This window comes from Pleurodeles waltl, chromosome 3_2, assembly GCF_031143425.1.
Source record: "Pleurodeles waltl isolate 20211129_DDA chromosome 3_2, aPleWal1.hap1.20221129, whole genome shotgun sequence".
NCBI classification, from domain to species: Eukaryota; Metazoa; Chordata; class Amphibia; order Caudata; family Salamandridae; genus Pleurodeles; species Pleurodeles waltl.
In genome coordinates, this window is record NC_090441.1 from 64,135,316 (window position 1) to 64,155,960 (window position 20,645).

A 20,645-nucleotide genomic window follows, 5' to 3' on the forward strand; every position below is an offset into this window, starting at 1 on the left:
ACTTGATTTTCTAAAAAAGTACAGATTTCAACTTCCAAGGGTGTATGATACAGCGGGGATTGCAGACAAAGGAAAAGTAATGTTGTCAGGTGTCAAGTTTACTTCGGGACTACACCCCTAAAATGTCACACGAATAATCATCACAACAGAGTACATACGTAAAGCAAATAATGGCTGCAATACTTATCTACAATGTTCATAAAACCCAGGAAAAATGTCTTAAGAACAGTAAAAATGAATAAAGTCAGTCTTGAAAATACTTTCAAATAATGTTCTGTGTTCAATCGTGAGTGCACCTAGTGAATACATTCACATAATGTGAATAATATAAATAGTATTCAGTAATTTTATGCTACCAAAATGAAGTAAAAAAACAAGGGCCAAAAGGATTACAGTGAAAGACGTTTAGATTTTCTTAACAACCATGCCGAGTATAAATAGCTACAAATGCATATGAATATAGATGGGTGCTGTTGGTCCGGAAAATTTGATACACTAACTTAAAGTGTCCTATACCTAAAACGATGCAAAGTGGTCTTATCCAGGCCCTTCTAGGTTTGACTTATGTTTGACAAAAAAACGCTAGGGAGCATATTTATGAAAAGTGGCCTGCTCATAGTGCAGCGCCACTTTTCTTGTGCCCCTTAGTGTCCACCTTACACCCCCATTTGTGCACTGTATTTAATATATGGTCCACCGTGGCGGTAGTTAGGGAACTATATTCAGAATTTTTTATGCTAGTTGGGCGCTTTGTTAGGATAAGCGTAAAAAATTCTCATGCTAATCCTGCAAAGTACCCTGAGGCACCCTGAAACCAATGGGAGCTTCCTTTTAGCACTTACTCTAAGCAGGCGTTAAGAGTCCCAAATAAATGAAGCAAAGATATCTATTAGATTTCTTTGCGCCATTTTTCAGTCCACCTAATGGGGGAATGTCCCCTTTGCATACATTATGCCTGTCTCAGGCATAATGTTGCGCAAAAGGTTACAAAGTGGTGTAATGCATGCATTGCGCCACTTTGTAAATTTGTTGCTACAATTTTGGCCTCGTTGGGTCACATTAGCATGAACAAAAATGATGCCAATGTGGTGCAAGGAGACTCTAGGAGCTCTTAAATCTGCCCCTAGCTGTTCCACATCCTCAACATCATGCATACAAAAAGCGCAGTGCAATTGTTTGCCCCGTATCCTTCCATTTATTCATGTACTTGTGTACTTGCAATGTACCCAATGTAGACTTTATTTATAGTGTTCATACATGAGTGGGGTATATGTGCATCCATAAATGGCTCTAGGGCATCGGTTTAAATGTTAAAAATTCATTCAACCAAACTGCTGTTCTTGGTGGTGCGATGACACATAGGCCCTCAATATAACAGCGGTAACCACGGTGGCTACCATTCGTCCGTCATATTATGAGCACTGCCTAACTCCCACCACAGTAAGCGCAGAGTGCCAGCAGTGTTCATAGTGGTGGACGGTGGTAACCTGGTGCTGCTAACAGTAGCACTGCCACGCCAGTAGAACGCCACCAGCCGTATTATGACCAGTGATATGGCCTGGCGGTGTTCTGCTGGGGGGGCACTGCTGGCGATAGCAGTGCCCCTTCCTGTTCCCTGCCAGACGACCTCCTCGCTGGACAAGGTTAGTCGGGCATCTGACAGAGGGGGAGGGCGAGGTGTTGTGTGTGTGTCTGAGCGTGTGCATGAATGTCTGAGTGTGTGAATGCGTCTGTAAGTGTTGTGGTGTATCCATGGTTGTATGAGTGTGAGTGAATGCTTGTAAGAATGGTAAAATGAGTGTGTGTCTGCATTTCAGTGTGATTGTGTATAAGAATGTGTGTGAGTATGTCTGGAACTATGCGTGTATGAATGTGTGCATTCCAGTGTAAGTGAATGGATGTATGCGTGCTGCGTGTGGGTGTCTGTGTGCGTGTGTGCAGGGAGGGGGTGATGTGTGCGTGTGTGGCTGTGGGGGTTGGGGTCAGTTGTGTGATGTGTGCATGTCTGCGGGTGTGTGAGTGTATGGGGGTGGGGGTGTGTGTCAATGTATTGGAGGGGGTGGATGGGTGAGTGAGTGGATCGTAGGGCGTGGGGGTGAGTGAGTGGATTGGAGGGGGTGGGGGTGCGTTTGTGTATCAGGGGGGCGGGGTTAGTGTGTGTATGGAGGGCTGGCACGGGGTGATTTTGGATGGAGGGGCATCAGGTGAGTGTTGGGGGGGTGGGGGAGCCACCTACCGGTGCCAGGGAAGAAATTCCCTGTCACTGGTAGGGCTTACCGGCATGATTTTTGTGGCGTTTCTAATGCCACGAAAACCATGGTGGTAGGCCGGCTCATAATACCATGGGCGGTACTATGTCGGCCATCGGGCTGAAGATAGACATCTCCGGCCCGTGGCTCATTCTGCCAATCTCTTAATGTGGTGGTTTGTACCGTCAGCCTGTTGGCAGTACTACCACCACATTTACCCTTGCGGTCAGAAGACCGCCAGCATCATAATGAGGGCCATAGTTACTTTGTGTTTCCTAAATGGACCCTGGACGTACCAGTTACGTCCTCGGCTGCAGCGCTGCCGTGCCAAGGATGTAACCATTACGTCCTGCCCCCGGCCCCGTCACCGTTACGTCCTGCACCTGGGCGGGGATGAAAGCGGAAGCGCTTCCCCTACTGCCCCTGATATCCAATGAAGTCAGCTTGCACCGCACGCTGACATCATTAGAGGCGGCCGGACGCGCTGGAAGCCATTTCTTTCTAGCGCATCTAGAGAGAAACGTACGTTTCTATTCCAGCCGGGAGGGATTTTCTCTAAAAGAGGCATCGAGGGAATGGAAAGGCCTTTCCTTTCCCTCAATGTTTCTTACAGCATTCCTGCTGCCCGATCGCATCACGATTGGGCAGCAGGAATGGCCACTAGTCACCAGGGATTTTATTTGGGTCAGTTTCATGTTGAGGGGAGCAGCCCCTTGGCTAAGAGTCACTCCCCTTAGGGGGCAATAAGGAAGTACGCCATTTCTGCCACCCTTGGGGGCAGATCGGCCTATTATTTTTAGGCCAATAGCCACTAAGGTGCCAGGGATTGTTTACTTTTTTTTTTTGTGGGTGGTGGCCCCTTGGGCAAGGGTCGCCCACCCAAAGGGGGCACGTACTATTGGCCATTTCTGCCCCCCTGGGGGGTGCAGCAACCTATTTTGTTTAGGCCCAAAGGGGGCAGAATCCACCAAGGCGGCAGGGATAGTTTTTGTTCATGTTTTTTTGCATGTGGGGAAGCCACTTGGGCAAGGGCCGCCTCCCTAAAGGGGGCACAAGTCTGTTGGCCATTTCTGTCCCCCCTTGGGGGAAGATTGGCCTAGTTATTTAGGCCCATCTGCCCCGAGGGGCGCAGAACCTACTAGACACCAGTGAAAATTTATAAATGTTTGATGGCATGGTGTTTGTCAACTGGTGAAGTATTTTCATTTGTGATGATAACAGTTTTTTTCTCCTTTTTGTTCTAGTTCAAAGCTTTTGCTTTCTTTGCTGTGACTTCTTGCGGTTTTGGCAGTGGTTAACCTGCAGTTTGCGTAGTTGGCTGAATCAACTATTGCTTTCAGCCAACCCATCCAAACTAAAGAATTTCTGGCCCATCTTACTGCTACACTACCCCGCCAAAGTACTGGAGAGAGCAATCAACGCACAAGTATGGAATTTCATGGAGGCCAACAACTCCCTGGACAGCTCCCAGTCTGGCTTCTGCAGAAACCACAGCACGGAGACAGCCCTCCTGGCAGCCACCGACAACATCTGATTACTCCTAGACCGTGGCCACACTGCAGCGCTCATACTCCTCGACCTTTCAGCAGCTTTCGACGCAGTCTCCCACAGCACTCTATGCACCAGACTCCACAAAATAGGAATCCACGGAAGAGCCCTGAAATGGATTCCCTCCTTCCTCTCCAGGAGGACGCAGAGGGTCAGACTCCCACCCTACACATCCAGACCCACAGGAGTCATCTGCGGAGTCCCCCAAGGATCCTCACTGAGTCCCACATTGTTCAACGTATACATGGCCCCTCTTGCAGCCATCTTCAGAAGCCACAGTATGAACATCGTGTCGTATGCCGATGACACACAAATCATAATTTCCCTCACCGAAGACCCGGACACGGCCAAAAGGAACTTCCTCTCAGGAATAGAAACTGTCGCCACCTGGATGAGGGAAAACTGCTCAAGCTCAACTCCAAGACTGAGCTCATCATCTTTGGAAATGCAACCTCAGCTTGGGACGACTCCTGGTGGCCCATATCCCTCAGTGCCCCCCTGCACCGACTGAGCACGCCCACAACCTAGGCATCATCCTCGACTCCTCCCTATCCATGACCCACCAGGTAAACTCAGTCGCCTCCTCCTGCTGGCACATGCTCTGCAAACTTCGGAAGATCTTCAGATGGATCCCAGCAGACTGTCGCAGGACAGTCACCCATGCCTTAGTCACAAGCAGGCTCGACTACAGCAACGCCCTCTACGCTGGCACCTCAACTAGAAACATCAAAAAACTACAACTCATCCAGAACGCTGCCTCCAGACTCATCATGGACCTCCCACGCCGGGAACACATCTCCCAACACCTGAGCACCTTCCACTGGCTCCTGGTCAAGAAACAAATCAACTTCAAGCTACTCTCCCACACGTACAAGGCCATACACAACGCAGGACCAGCCTACCTGAACCACCGCATCTCCTTCCACACCCGCACCATATCCCTCCACTCCGCCCAGATGGCCCTGACCACCATCCCTCGCATCCGCAAAACCACTGCCGGAGGACGATCCTTCACCCACATTGCAGCAAAGAGCTGGAACAACCTCCCCCTGCACCTCAGACAAAGACCTTCACTCGCCATCTTCAGGAAGAACCTCAAGGTGTAGCTCTTCGGATGAAGCCCCTCCTCCCCAGCACCTTGAGAACCTCACGGGTGAGTAGCTGCACTTTACAAAAACAGATTGATTGATTGAGTTGCATGTTTTAGGTAAGAAAAATCAATTTACTCCAAATAGGTATTGTTGCCATACATGAATAAAAATTTTGTATGTGGTGTACTAAATGCAGGATTGTGTGTAAAATTGTCCTTCGATTTGTGCACAATAATTTTTGTGTTGTCTTATGTCTAATTTTCTTTTCTTTTTTCTTTTTAGTGGGATACCATTGGTGATTGCTGTGTCTGCGCAGAGTAGTTGAGAGTGAGAACCCACTTGTTATTTTGTTCAATGATATCCAAATTTTCAGAATTAAACTTGCAGACTGTACTTAGTAGTAAATCATTTATTCAATTATTCCAGATCAGACACAGCCGACACGTGTTTCGCCCTCTATGGTGAGTCCACCTAGGGCTTTCTCAAGGCTGTAAGTAATCAAACATAAGGCAGTCAATTATAAACGACTTATGTTAAAGAGGAAAACACCACCAGTAAGTGAAGGGCAAATAATGGGGCATGCAGTGTAATGATTCATAGTACTCCGTGAAAGAGGTATCCGGAGGGAAACTAGTATGTACTGCCCCGATTGCCCTTCTAAGCCTGGGCTGTGTGTGGATGGCTGTTTCAGAAGTTACCACACCCTAAAGAATTACTGGGAACTACAGTGAGTAAAAAACTGTTCTATATTGTTTTATATTTTTTGTTCAGTTTCACGGTTGGCATTACTGCCATGTATTTAGTTAGAGCTTTTGCGTTTGTAGTTTTGTACTTACTTATAAGTAGTTAGTGTTTTCTTTTTTGTTATAAAAAAGTGATGGTGGAGTAGCACTTGGCTGGTGGTGTAAATAATGACACTGCTAGTAAAATGCCAATCCACAGATTCCGTCAGCTGGTGTGCTTGCTGTGTCAGGCATGTGGGCGTAAGAAAGTGATGTGCCCTTGAATGGCACTGTCTGTTGATGCAAGTGTTGTAATGTGCTGGGCCCGTCTCTGGCAGCATGAATGGTCTTGTGCATGTCATGTATGAAAGGTGTGTGTATGAACAGTAAAGCGGTTGGTGCCTTGTCGTGGATTTACAGCTCACGAGCTGTGAGTCATTGTTTCTGTGAACTACCCCAAATAGCAAAAAAAAAGGCTCGGCACTTGAGGGGTTAAGCCCCTTTGCTGCCAGGCCTTTTCCCCCTCCTGTGCCAGGCCTTTTTTTGCCTATTTCGAATAATTCTCGCTTAGGCCCTCATAACTTTTTGTCCACATAAGCTACCCACGCCAAATTTGCGTCCTTTTTTCCCAAAATCCTAGGGATTCTAGAGGTACCAGACTTTGTGGGTTCCCCTGAAGGAGACTAAGAAATTAGCCAAAATACAGTGAAAAAATTTAAATTGGAAAAAAGGGCTGCAAAAGAAGGCTTGTGGTTTTTTCCCTGATAATGGCATCAACAAAGGGTTTGTGGTGCTAAAATCACCAGATCCCAGCTTTCAGGAACAGGCAGACGTGAATCAGAAAACCCAATTTTTCAACACAATTTTGGCATTTTACTGGGACATACCCCATTTTTACGATTTTGTGTGCTTTCAGCCTCCTTCCAGTCAGTGACAGAAATGCTGGATCCCAGAAACCTAAACATTTCTGAAAAGTAGACAAAATTCTGAATTCAGCAATGGGTAATTTGTGTAGATCCTACAAGGGTTTCCTACAGAAAATAACAACTGAAATAAAACAATATTGAAATTGAGGTGAAAAAAACAGCAATTTTTCTCTACGTTTTACTCTGTAACTTTTTCCTGCGATGTCAGATTTTTGAAAGCAATATACCGTTACGTCTGCTGGACTCTTCTGGTTGCAGGGATATATAGGGCTTGTAGGTTCATCAAGAATCCTAGGTTCCCAGAGCCAATAAATGAGCTGCACCTTGCAGTGGGTTTTCATTCTAAACCGGGTTTACAGCAATTCATTTGCTGAAATATAAAGAGTCAAAAATAGGTATCAAGAAAACCTTTGTATTTCCAAAATGGGCACAAGATAGGGTGTTGAGGAGCAGTGGTTATTTGCACATCTCTGAATTCTGGGGTGCCCATACTAGCATGTGAATTACAGGGCATTTCTCAAATAGACGTCTTTTTTACACACTGTCTTATATTTGGAAGGAAACATTTTTGAGAAAGACAAGGGGCAATAACACTTGTTTTGCTATTCTATGTTCCCCCAAGTCTCCCGATAAAAATGGTACCTCACTTGTGTGGGTAGGCCTAGTGCCCGCAACAGGAAATGCCCCAAAACACAAAGTGGACACATCACATTTTCTCAAAGAAAACAGAGCTGTTTTTTGAAAAGTGCCTACCTGTGGATTTTGGCCTCTAGCTCAGGCGCCAATTAGGGAAACCTACCAAACCTGTGCATTTTTGAAAACTTTGAAACCTAAGGGAATCCAAAATGAGGTGACTTGTCGAGCTCTCACCAGGTTCTGTTACCCAGAATCCTTTGCAAACGACAAAATGTGGCTAAAAAAACACTTTTTCCTCACAGTTCCGTGACAGAAAGCTCTGGAATCTGAGAGGAGCCACAAATTTCCTTCCGCCCAGCGTTCCCCCAAGTCTCCCGATAAAAATGGTACCTCACTTGTGTGGGTAGGCCTGGTGCCCGCAACAAGAAATGCTCCAAAACACAAAGTGGACACATCACATTTTCTCAAAGAAAACAGAGGTGTTTTTTGCAAAGTGCCTACCTGTGGATTTTGGCCTCTAGCTCAGCCGCCACCTAGGGAAACCTACCAAACCTGAGCATTTTTTAAACCTAGAGACCTAGGGGAATGCATGATGGGGTAACTTGTGAAGCTCTCACCAGGTTCTGTTACCCAGAATCCTTTGCAAACCTCAAAATGTGGCTAAAAAAACACTTTTTCCTCACATTTCGGTGACAGAAAGTTCTGGAATCTGAGAGGAGACACAAATTTCCTTCCACCCAGCGTTCCCCCAAGTCTCCCGATAAAAATGGTACCTCACTTGTGTGGGTAGGCCTAGTGCCCGCGACAGGAAACGCCCCAAAACACAAAGTGGACACATCACATTTTCTCAAAGAAAACAGAGGTGTTTTTTGCAAAGTGCCTACCTGTGGATTTTAGCTCAGCCGCCACCTAGGGAAACCTACCAAACCTGTGCATTTTTAAAAACTAGAGACCTAGAGGAATCCAAGATGAGGTGACTAGTCGAGCTCTCACCAGGTTCTGTTACCCAAAATCCTTTGCAAACGACAAAATGTGGCTAAAAAAACACTTTTTCCTCACAGTTCGGTGACAGAAAGCTTTGGAATCTGAGAGGAGCCACAAATTTCCTTCCGCCCAGCGTTCCCCCAAGTCTCCCGATAAAAATGGTACCTCACTTGTGTGGGTAGGCCTGGTGCCCGCAACAAGAAATGCTCCAAAACACAAAGTGGACACATCACATTTTCTCAAAGAAAACAGAGGTGTTTTTTGCAAAGTGCCTACCTGTGGATTTTGGCCTCTAGCTCAGCCGCCACCTAGGGAAACCTACCAAACCTGTGCATTTTTTAAACCTAGAGACCTAGGGGAATGCATGATGGGGTAACTTGTGAAGCTCTCACCAGGTTCTGTTACCCAGAATCCTTTGCAAACCTCAAAATGTGGCTAAAAAAACACTTTTTCCTCACATTTCGGTGACAGAAAGTTCTGGAATCTGAGAGGAGACACAAATTTCCTTCCACCCAGCGTTCCCCCAAGTCTCCCGATAAAAATGGTACCTCACTTGTGTGGGTAGGCCTAGTGCCCGCGACAGGAAACGCCCCAAAACACAAAGTGGACACATCACATTTTCTCAAAGAAAACAGAGGTGTTTTTTGCAAAGTGCCTACCTGTGGATTTTAGCTCAGCCGCCACCTAGGGAAACCTACCAAACCTGTGCATTTTTAAAAACTAGAGACCTAGAGGAATCCAAGATGAGGTGACTAGTCGAGCTCTCACCAGGTTCTGTTACCCAAAATCCTTTGCAAACCTCAAAATGTGGCTAAAAAAACACTTTTTCCTCAAATTTTGGTGACAGAAAGTTCTGGAATCTGGGAGGAGCTACAAATTTCCTTCCCCCCAGCGTTCCCCTAAGTCTCCCGATAAAAATGGTACCTCACTTGTGTGGGTAGGGCTAGTGCCCGCGACAGGAAATGCCCCAAAACACAAAGTGGACACATCACATTTTCTCAAAGAAAACAGTGGTGTTTTTTGCAAAGTGCCTACCTGTGGATTTTGGCCTCTAGCTCAGCCGCCACCAAGGGAAACCTACCAAACCTGTGCATTTTTTAAACCTAGAGACCTAGAGGAATCCAAGATGGGGTGACTAGTCGAGCTCTCACCAGGTTCTGTTACCCAGAATCCTTTGCAAACCTCAAATGTGGCTAAAAAAACACTTTTTCCTCAAATTTTGGTGACAGAAAGTTCTGGAATCTGAGAGGAGACACAAATTTCCTTCCACCCAGCGTTCCCCCAAGTCTCCCAATAAAAATGCTACCTCACTTGTGTGGGTAGGCCTAATGCCAGCGACAGGAAATGCCCCAAAAGACAAAGTGGACACATCACATTTTCTCAAAGAAAACAGAGGTGTTTTTTGCAAAGTGCCTACCTGTGGATTTTGGCCTCTAGCTCAGCCGCCACCTAGGGAAACCTACCAAACCTGTGCATTTTTTAAACCTAGAGACCTAGGGGAATGCAAGATGGGGTGACGTGTCGAGCTCTCACCAGGTTCTGTTACCCAGAATCCTTTGCAAACCTCAAAATGTGGCTAAAAAACACTTTTTCCTCACATTTCGGTGACAGAAAGTTCTGGAATCTGAGAGGAGACACAAATTTCCTTCCACCCAGCGTTCCCCCAAGTCTCCCAATAAAAATGGTACCTCACTTGTGTGGGTAGGCCTAATGCCAGCGACAGGAAATGCCCCAAAAGACAAAGTGGACACATCACATTTTCTCAAAGAAAACAGAGGTGTTTTTTGCAAAGTGCCTACCTGTGGATTTTGGCCTCTAGCTCAGCCGCCACCTAGGGAAACCTACCAAACCTGTGCATTTTTTAAACCTAGAGACCTAGGGGAATGCAAGATGGGGTGACGTGTCGAGCTCTCACCAGGTTCTGTTACCCAGAATCCTTTGCAAACCTCAAAATGTGGCTAAAAAACACTTTTTCCTCACATTTCGGTGACAGAAAGTTCTGGAATCTGAGAGGAGCCACAAATTTCCTTCCACCCAGAGGCCCCCAAGTCTCCCGATAAAAATGGTACCTCACTTGTGTGGGTAGGCCTTGTGCTCGCAACAGGAAGTGCCCCAAAACACTATCTGGACACATCAAAATGATCAAATAGAAAACTACCTGTTTTTGCGGGGGGGACACCTGCGTTTTTGGTCCTGGGCTCAGCAGCCATCTAGGGAAACCTTCCAAACCCAGACATTTCTGAAAACTAGACACCCGAGGGAGTCAAGGGAGGTGAGACTTGCGTGGATCCCCCAATATTTTCTTACCCAGAATCCTCAGCAAACCGCAAATCTAGCTAAAAAATCACATTTTTCCCACATTCCTGTGTGGGATCACTGCACCGGGACAAATTTCCTACCATCCAACATTCGCTTCAGTCTCCCGGTAAAAATGATACCTCACTTGTGTAGGTGGGCCAAGTGTTTGTGTGAGGGAAGAACCAAAAACACGTCGAAATTGAGGGGGAACCAAAGTGGGTCCAAAAGGGCAGTTTGAAAATAAACAGTTTTAGGCTGACAAGTGCAGCAGAAATTCTATCGGTATAGATGAGACAATGCGGGGTGGTAGGAATTTGGTGGATTACTGCAGATTCCAGAAGGTTCCATCACAAAAATGTGGGAAAAATGTGTGCTTTCCTGCAAAGTTGCAGGTTTGCAGGGCATTGTGGGTAAGGAAATGTTGCAGGGTGCATGTGAAGAGCACCACCCTGGAATCAACTAGATGTTTAGTTTTCAGATGTGTCTAGGTCTTGTGGATTTTTCTACATGGCAGCGTCCCAAAGTAAAAAAAAGTGCAGCCCTCACCATTCCAAGTGGAACGATTTTGAGAGTTACCAAGCTCTCATGGCCCAAATGTAAAACAAAAACCAAAAATAATCAAATGTCCTGTTGCTTGCCATGGGGGTAAGATGTTTTAGTATGCGGGGGAGAGCTGAAAGACTGTTAGCCCCTTCAGTTCGGGTGGAGACATAACCAGTCCCATACTGGTTGGTAGCCACCACCCCACTATTTTCTTTTATTTTTTTTATTCCCTGGCATCTAGTAGACTTTCTGTCCCCCCGGGGTGTGGATCGGGGGTAATTGCCCAATCTGCCCACTGGTGGGCAGAACAACTTTGGCCCCATTTATTTGGGGTGGGGGTATGGCCATACCCCCAACCTCAGATGGGCCTTCCAAAATAGGCCAGTCTTCCCCCAAGGGGGGCCGTTATGGCCAACAGTAATGTGCCCCCATGGGGAGAGACCCTTGCCCAAGGGGCTGCCCCCTCCAAACAAAACACACACATACACACACCAATCCATGGTGTCTAGAGGTTTCTGCCCCAAAGGGGGCAGATTGGCCTTACAAAAATAGGCTGATCTGCCCCCAAGGGGGGCAGAAATGGCCTTAATACAATTTACCCCCCGAGGGAGTCAAGGGAGGTGTGACTTGCGTGGATCCCCCAATATTTTCTTACCCAGAATCCTCAGCAAACCGCAAATCTAGCTAAAAAATCACATTTTTCCCATATTCCTGTGTGGGATCACTGCACCAGGACAAATTTCCTACCATCCAACGTTCGCTTCAGTCTCCCGGTAAAAATGATACCTCACTTGTGTAGGTGGGCCAAGTGTTTGTGTCAGGGAAGAGCCAAAAACACGTCGAAATTGAGGGGGAACCAAAGTGGGTCCAAAAGGGCAGTTTGAAAAAAAACATTTTTAGGCTGACAAGTGCAGCAGAAATTCTATTGGTATAGATGAGACAATGCTGGGTGGTAGGAATTTTGTGGATTACTGCAGATTCCGGAAGGTTCCATCACAAAAATGTGGGAAAAATTTGTGCTTTCCTGCAAAGTTGCAGGTTTGCAGGGCATTGTGGGTAAGGAAATGTTGCAGGGTGCATGTGAAGAGCACCACCCTGGAATCAACTAGATGTTTAGTTTTCAGATGTGTCTAGGTCTTGTGGATTTTTCTACATGGCAGCGTCCCAAAGTAAAAAAAAGTGCAGCCCTCACCATTCCAAGTGGAACGATTTTGAGAGTTACCAAGCTCTCATGGCCCAAATGTAAAACAAAAACCAAAAATAATCAAATGTCCTGTTGCTTGCCATGGGGATAAGATGTTTTAGTATGCGGGGGAGAGCTGAAAGACTGTTAGCCCCTTCAGTTCGGGTGGAGACATAACCAGTCCCATACTGGTTGGTAGCCCCCACCCCACTATTTTCTTTTATTTTTTTTATTCCCTGGCATCTAGTAGACTTTCTGTCCCCCCGCGGTGTGGATCGGGGGTAATTGCCCAATCTGCCCACTGGGGGGCAGAACAACTTTGGCCCCATTTATTTGGGGTGGGGGTATGGCCATACCCCCAACCTCAGATGGGCCTTCCAAAATAGGCCAGTCTTCCCCCAAGGGGGGCCGTTATGGCCAACAGTAATGTGCCCCCATGGGGAGAGACCCTTGCCCAAGGGGCTGCCCCGTCCAAACAAAACACACACATACACACACAACAATCCATGGTGTCTAGAGGTTTCTGCCCCAAAGGGGGCAGATTGGCCTTACAAAAATAGGCTGATCTGCCCCCAAGGGGGGCAGAAATGGCCTTAATACAATTTACCCCCCGAGGGAGTCAAGGGAGGTGTGACTTGCGTGGATCCCCCAATATTTTCTTACCCAGAATCCTCAGCCAACCGCAAATCTAGCTAAAAAAACAAATTTTTCCCACATTCCTGTGTGGGATCACTGCACCAGGACAAATTTCCTACCATCCAACGTTCGCTTCAGTCTCCCGGTAAAAATGATACCTCACTTGTGTAGGTGGGCCAAGTGTTTGTGTCAGGGAAGAGCCAAAAACACGTCGAAATTGAGGGGGAACCAAAGTGGGTCCAAAAGGGCAGTTTGAAAAAAAACATTTTTAGGCTGACAAGTGCAGCAGAAATTCTATCGGTATAGATGAGACAATGCTGGGTGGTAGGAATTTTGTGGATTACTGCAGATTCCGGAAGGTTCCATCACAAAAATGTGGGAAAAATGTGTGCTTTCCTGCAAAGTTGCAGGTTTGCAGGGCATTGTGGGTAAGGAAATGTTGCAGGGTGCATGTGAAGAGCACCACCCTGGAATCAACTAGATGGTTAGTTTTCAGATGTGTCTAGTTCTTGTGGATTTTTCTACATGGCAGCGTCCCAAAGTAAAAAAAAGTGTAGCCCTCACCATTCCAAGTGGAACGATTTTGAGAGTTACCAAGCTCTCATGGCCCAAATGTAAAATAAAAACCAAAAATAATCAAATGTCCTGTTGCTTGCCATGGGGATAAGATGTTTTAGTATGCAGGGGAGAGCTGAAAGACTGTTAGCCCCTTCAGTTCGGGTGGAGACATAACCAGTCCCATACTGGTTGGTAGCCACCACCCCACTATTTTCTTTTATTTTTTTTATTCCCTGGCGTCTAGTAGACTTTCTGTCCCCCCGGGGTGTGGATTGGGGGTAATTGCCCAATCTGCCCACTGGTGGGCAGAACAACTTTGGCCCCATTTATTTGGGCTGGGGGTATGGCCATACCCCCAACCTCAGATGGGCCTTCCAAAATAGGCCAGTCTTCCCCCAAGGGGGGCAGATATGGCCAACAGTAATGTGCCCCCATGGGGAGAGACCCTTGCCCAAGGGGCTGCCCCCTCCAAACAAAACACACACCAATCCATGGTGTCTAGAGGTTTCTGCCCCAAAGGGGGCAGATTGGCCTTACAAAAATAGGCTGATCTGCCCCCAAGGGGGGCAGAAATGGCCTTAATACAATTTACCCCCCAGGGGAGCGACCCTTGTCTAAGGGGTCGCTCCCCATACATAAAAACATAAAGTAAATACAAAAATAAATATATCCCTGGTGTCTAGAGGTTTCTGCCCCCCGAAGGCAAATCTGCCTAATTATATTAGGCCGATCTGCCCGTGGGGGGGGAGAAATGGCCTACTAATAATTTCCCCCCCCCCGGGAACGACCCTTGCCTAAGGGGTCGCTCCCCAAACATAATAAAATAAAAGTAAACAAAAAAAATGTATCCCTGGTGTCTAGTGGTTTTCTGCCCCCCCGGGGGCAGATCAGCCTAATAATATTAGGCCAATCTGCCCGGGGGGGGGGCAGAAATGGCCTAGAAATAATTTGCCCCCCCGAGGAGCGGCCCTTGCCCAAGGGGCCGTTCCCCTTACTTGAAATAGCCCACGCAAAAAAATATTCCCTGGTGTCTAGTGGTTTCTGCCCCCCCAGGGGCAGATCGCAAGGCCGATCTGCCCCCAGGGGGTGCAGAAATGGCCTAATAATGATTTGCCCCCCCCCGGAGCGACCCTTGCCCAAGGGGTCGCTCCCCAAACATAAAAAAATAAAAAAACAATAAAAAGATTATCCCTGGTGTTTAGTGGATTTCTGCCACCCCTGGGGGCAGATCAGCCTAATAATATTTGGCCGATCTGCCCCAGGGGGGGCAGAAATGGCCTAGAAATAACTTGCCCCCGAGGAGCAGCCCTTGCCCACGGGGGTGCTCCCCTTACTTCAAATAGCCCACAAAAATATATATTCCCTGGTGTCTAGTGGTTTCTGCCCCCTCTGGGGGCAGATCGCAAGGCTGATCTACCCCCAGGGGGGGGGGGGCAGAAATGGCCTAATAATAATTTGCCCCCCCTGGAGCGACCCTTGCCCAAGGGGTCGCTCCCCAAACATACAAAAAGACAAAAAAAAAATAAAGAACATTTTCCCTGGTGTCTAGTGGATTTCTGCCCCCCCTGGGGGCAGATCAGCCTAATAATTTTAGGCCGATCTGCTCCCGGGGGGGCAGAAACAGCCAAAAAACAAATTGCCCCCCTGGAGAGCAGCCCTTGCCCAAGGGGCTGCTCTCCTTATTTAGTAAATAAAAAAAAGCAGAAATGCTCAGAGAAGCCTGAAAGGAGAGGAAAGGCCTTTCCTCTCCTTTCAGGCTTCTCTGACCCCCTCCATGTGATCGGAGGAGAAATGCTTCCAGCGCCGGAGGGAAGGCCTCTGATTTCGCGCTGACGTCATCAGAGGCCATGGAGGAGCAGGGGTAGAAGGGGAAGCGATTCCCCTTCCATCCCTGCCTAGGGGAGGGGTGTGCTTAGCCATCGGGGGAGCGCTAGTGCTCCCCCCGGGGGCCCCTAGCAGGACAAGGTGATCTCGTCCAAGGCACCGGGGAACCGGCGCCTTGGACGAGATCACCTTGTCCTGGGCACACAGAGGGTTAATCTAATGTTGTTATTTATCAATGTTATGTATCGTCCCAAAACTTACCCAGCCCTAACTCAGTAAGAGCTGGATTTATAGGTCCCTAGCGCCACAGGAATGTCACTTTTTGTGAATCTCCTGTGGCGCTAAGCACAGCGCCGTATTTACAAGGTGGCATTAAGCCACTTTTTGTGGCTTAACGCCACCTTGTAAATAAAGCCTCTTCCCACGCAGCACTGTGCGTAGAAGGGGCGTGCAATGGGTGTTGCTGTGGGCGTGCCACAGAAACACCCCTTCATTTTGTCACAGCCTCAGATTTATGAAATTTCGAAAACCTGAGGCAGCGCCAAAGTCTAACGCCCCCCCCAGGGGTGGCGCTAGAAAGGTGCAACGAGGAGGAATACTTTTATTCCTCCTTGTTTTTTGCTTTGTAAAATGCCAGAAATTATTGTTTATGTGCGGGAAGGTGTCTCTTCCTGCACATAAACAATCATTTGAAAATGTCACTTTGGCACTTCTGTGTGTGCTGCATTGTACAGCACACACAGAAGTGCCAAAGCGCCATTAGTGATTGTTTATGTGTAGGAAGGGACACCTTCCCACACATAAACAATCACACCCCTCAACACTGGCATCCTTGCACGATGGTGCAAGGATGCCTGCGTTGGCGCTAGCAGCTAAATTTAGCGCCATCGCAGGGGGGAATGCAGGGGTGCACCACATTCCCGTAAACACGGTGCATCCCTGCGTTTCTAAAGTGACGCAGCGCAGCTCTGCCAATTTTGGCGCAGCACCGCGCTGCGCCACATTTCTTTAAATCTGGCCCTAACTTCTATTTTAATATACCTAAACCAGGGGATAAGATTGCAATTCCTGTAGTTTTTTTTACCTCTTCCACTGCTTGTCTGTAGGATGAGAGTTAGGGATTGGCCACAATATTACCCAAAAGAGCAATGGTTCTAATGACGCTTGGTCACCAATTCTCTTTAACTCAGTGTCAAAATACAGAGGGAAAGTGGACTACAGAATTTAGAGATACCATGTGAAAAGATGTGCCAAAAGCACCGAGAATCTTTACTTTTAGATGCATCTACCATGTCCATCCAATTTCGGTCAATCCGATTTGTCTTGGAGGTAGAAATAATTGATCTATGTTGCACACTCTGGGCTCTAATGAGATCTCTGTTTCCCTGCTTTATGGCCTTAATTATTTTTTCTTCACTCTCCGCATTCTATTGAATATCATAACAGGGCCAAAGAGATCATTTGGTACAATAAGTATAACATATTGAACAATTCTTCATGCATATCTAAAAAGAAAAACATTAAAAAGCGCAGTTCATGCAGGGGTCCAGAACATTGCTGAATTGTGTATAAATGTCTGTTAGCATATTCCCATTTAAGCTCACTTTTTTGCCATTTTACTGTGTTTCTGTTGTTATCCAGTGTTAGGACCATATTATAGTGTCTGCCTTTTTCGGTACTTTTCATAACCATTTCCCTTTTTAAAATCAGTTTAAGAGCATTGTGGTCATAATCTAGTCTAGACATAATTTGGAAATCTCTTGCATATTTCCAGAGGTCGAGATCTAAAAATATATAGGTGGTCATTACAACCCTGGCGGACGGTGTTAAAGAGGCGGTAAGACCGCCAACAGGCCGGCGGTAAAAAATTAGCAATTACGACCGTGGAGGAAAACGCCAACAAAGACATCCACTTTAACACTCAGACCGCCACGGTGGTACAAACAAACAGTGCGGCGGTCACCGCCAACAGACAGGCGGGAGACAATGTACCGCCCACACTATTATGACAGGCCTATCCGCCACCTTTTCTGGGGCGGATTCACCGCGGATAAAAAAATGGCGGAAACAGGAATTTCGAAGGGAAAACGCTCACCTCATCACACTCCACGAGGAACGAGGACACCATGAAACCGGAACTCCAAATCCTACCTGCGATAGTCTTCCTGCTCCGCTACCAGGAGCACAAACGCCGGCGGCGAAGACCACGGTGAGTACTGCACCTACGACACAGGGGAGGGGGGAGGCAAAAAACAGGGACAGGCAACACCCCCACCCCCACCCTCACCCACTACAACACACACACTAATACATATCTATACATTATAGTTACACCCCCTAACCCCCACAGAAGAATGCAAAGACAAAAGGAAATGAGTGTAACCATTGTAATATATTAAAATGCAGTACGCAAAAATACACATATTTACACTATTAACAAAATATACACCAAGAATAGTAGTCCAGGTATTGCACCATTTATAGTCCGTGGACCACTGGGCCCAAAATGCATGGGCGAGGCCCACACTCGATACCAAATCAAAACAGAGAGAACACTGCAGAGGCATCAGATAGAAAAACAACAGGCACCTCAGGGGGAAGGGAAGGGGGGGCACCAAAGCCGGATGAGTGCACGACGCCAGATCCACGAGGGGGCTCAATGCCCACTGTTCAATCCTGGGGAGTGCAAAGCCACAGTCTCTCAAGTCTCACAAGTGGGTGGGTTGCCCATTGCATTATCCTGGGGAGTGCACAGCCACAGTCTCTCAAGTCCATACAGTGGGTGGTTTGCCCACTGCTGCATCCTGGGGAGTGCAAAGCCACAGTCTCTCAAGTCTCTACAGTGGATGGTTTGCCCACTGCTTTATCCTGGGGAGTGCAAAGCCACAGTCTCTCAAGTCCATACAGTGGGTGGTTTGCCCACTGCTTTATCCTGGGGAATGCAAAGCCACAGTCTCTCAAGTCCATACAGTGGGTGGTTTGCCCACTGCTGCATCCTGGGGAGTGCAAAGCCACAGTCTCTTAAGTCTCTACAGTGGGTGGTTTGCCCACTGCTGCATCCTGGGGAGTGCAAAGCCACAGTCTCTCAAGTCTCTACAGTGGGTGGTTTGCCCACTGTTCCATCCTGGGGAGTGCAAAGCCACAGTCTCTCAAGTGGATGACTGTCTCCACTGGTTCTGGAGAGGGACTGGTGCCCATAGTGCTTCATCCTGTGAAGGAAAGAGGTAGTGGATGCATGTCTCCACTGGTTCTGGAGGGGGACTGGTGCCCAGAGTGCTTCATCCTGTGAAGGACAGAGGTAGTGGATGCATGTCTCCACTGGTTCTGGAGGGGGACTGGTGCCCAGAGTGCTTCATCCAGTGAAGGACAGAGGTAGTGGATGCATGTCTCCACTGGTTCTGGAGGGGGACTGGTGCCCAGAGTGCATCACTCACCCCGTGACGGTCCCAGTTGCGTCAGTGCCCCTGCCGCTCATGGGCTAGCGGTGCTTGATTTGGCGGTGCCCTGTTCAGCGGTGCTTGATTTGGCGGTGCCCTGTTCAGCGGTGCTTGATTTGGCGGTGCCCTGTTCAGCGGTGCTTGATTTGGCGGTTCCCTGTTCAGCGGTGCTTGCCCTGTTCAGTGGTGCTTGATTTGGCGGTGCCCTGTTTAGAGGTGCTTGATTTGGCGGTGCCCTGTTCAGCGGTGCTTGCCCTGTTCAGCAGTGCTTGATTTGGCGGTGCCCTGTTCAGCGGTGCTTGATTTGGCGGTGCCCTGTTCAGCGGTGCTTGCCCTGTTCAGCGGTGCTTGAGTTGGCGGTCCTTCATGGCCCAGCTGGGCTGGGGCTGGCAGTCCTTCATGGCCCAGCTGTGCTGGGGCTGGCGGTCCTTCATGGCCCAGCTGGGCTGGGGCTGGCGGGGCCATCCTGGGCAGCTAGGCTGGGGGTGGCGGGGCCCTCCTGGGCAGCTGGAATGGGGCTGGCGGTCCTTCATTGGGCAGCTGGGTTGTGGCTGGTGGGGCCCTCCTGGGCAGCGAGGATGGGGCTGGCGGTAGCCTCCTGGTCAGCGAGGATGGGGCTGGCGGTGGCCTCCTGTGCAGTGAGGATGGGGCTGGCGGGGCCCTCCTGGGCAGCGAGGATGGGGCTGGCGGTGGCCTCCTGTGCAGCGAGGATGGGGCTGGCGGTGGCCTCCTGTGCAGCGGGGATGGGGCTGGCGGGTCCCTCCTGGCCAGCGATGATGGGGCTGCCGGTTGTCTCCTGTGCAGCGAGGATGGGGCTGCCGTGCCCCCACGTGCAGCGAGGATGGGGCTGGCGGGCCCTCCTGGGCAGCGAGGATGGGGCTGGCCTCCTGTGCAGCGAGGATGGGGTGGCGGGGCCCTCCTGGGCAGCGAGGATGGGGCTGGCGGTGGCCTCCTGTGCAGCGAGGATGGGGCTGGCGGGGCCCTCCTGGGCAGCGGGGATGATGGCGGGCTTCTCGGCCGTGCTGCTCCTCCCAGACTTTCCGGGTTTCTTGTGCCCCTTCCCCACCTTGGGAGGAGTCACAGCTGAGTCCACACTCCCACCAGGACCCCTGGGAGCGGCTTGGGTGGCTGGAGTCTTCCCCCTCTCCTGCCGGGCACTGGCCAACCGCTGATGCTTCACAGGGGAGGGGACTGGCTGTGCTGTGGCTCCGTGCCACACTGGCTGTCCTGGTGGCCGGTGCACTCCACATACCTGTGACTACAGGCACCACTGGTCCCGGAGATGTTGTGGCTGAGGAGCTACTTCGGGACCTATACGATGGATGGGGTGGGGGAGGTGTGGGAAAAAGGTCAAGGTTGGACAGGAAAAGTTTTTGGGACACACTGGGACGGGTAGCTGGAGGGGGTTTGGGAGTGGAGGAAGAGGTGGTGGTTGTAGGAGGTGTACGCTTGGTGACTTTGGGCGAAGGTGCATGCGCTGGAGGCTGTCGTGGGTGGATGGCTGTTGGGTGGGTGTGTGCCTGCCTTTGTGTATCTTGGGAGGGGGCGTCACAGACACACTGGGAGAGGACACAGGGGACGTGTGAATGGTAGTGGGGGTGGTGACTGCACGTGAGCGGGATGTGCTGGTGGGTGTGCTGGTGGGGGACGTAGTGGCTGTAGAGGTAGTGCATGCAGGTGTGTGTGTAGACGAGACTGGGAGGGAGGAGGGAGACGACGAGGAGGGGGACACAGTGGAGGCAGTGGATGTTGGTGTGTCTGCATGTGTGTGATGCTTGCGTGAGTGCCTGTGGGATGTGTGGTGCTTATGTTTGCCTGACCTTCCCTTGTGTGGTGAGGTGTGTGCAGGCTGGTCTGATGGTGTGCTTGGGATAGGCAGAGGTACAGGGGATTGGGTCTGGGTGGAGGAAGTTGGAGGGGGGAGGCTAGACACAGGGACAATGGCTGCCATCAGTGCTGAGGCCAGAGTTTGAAAGGCTCGGTGAAGGGCCGCCTGACCAGAATGAATGC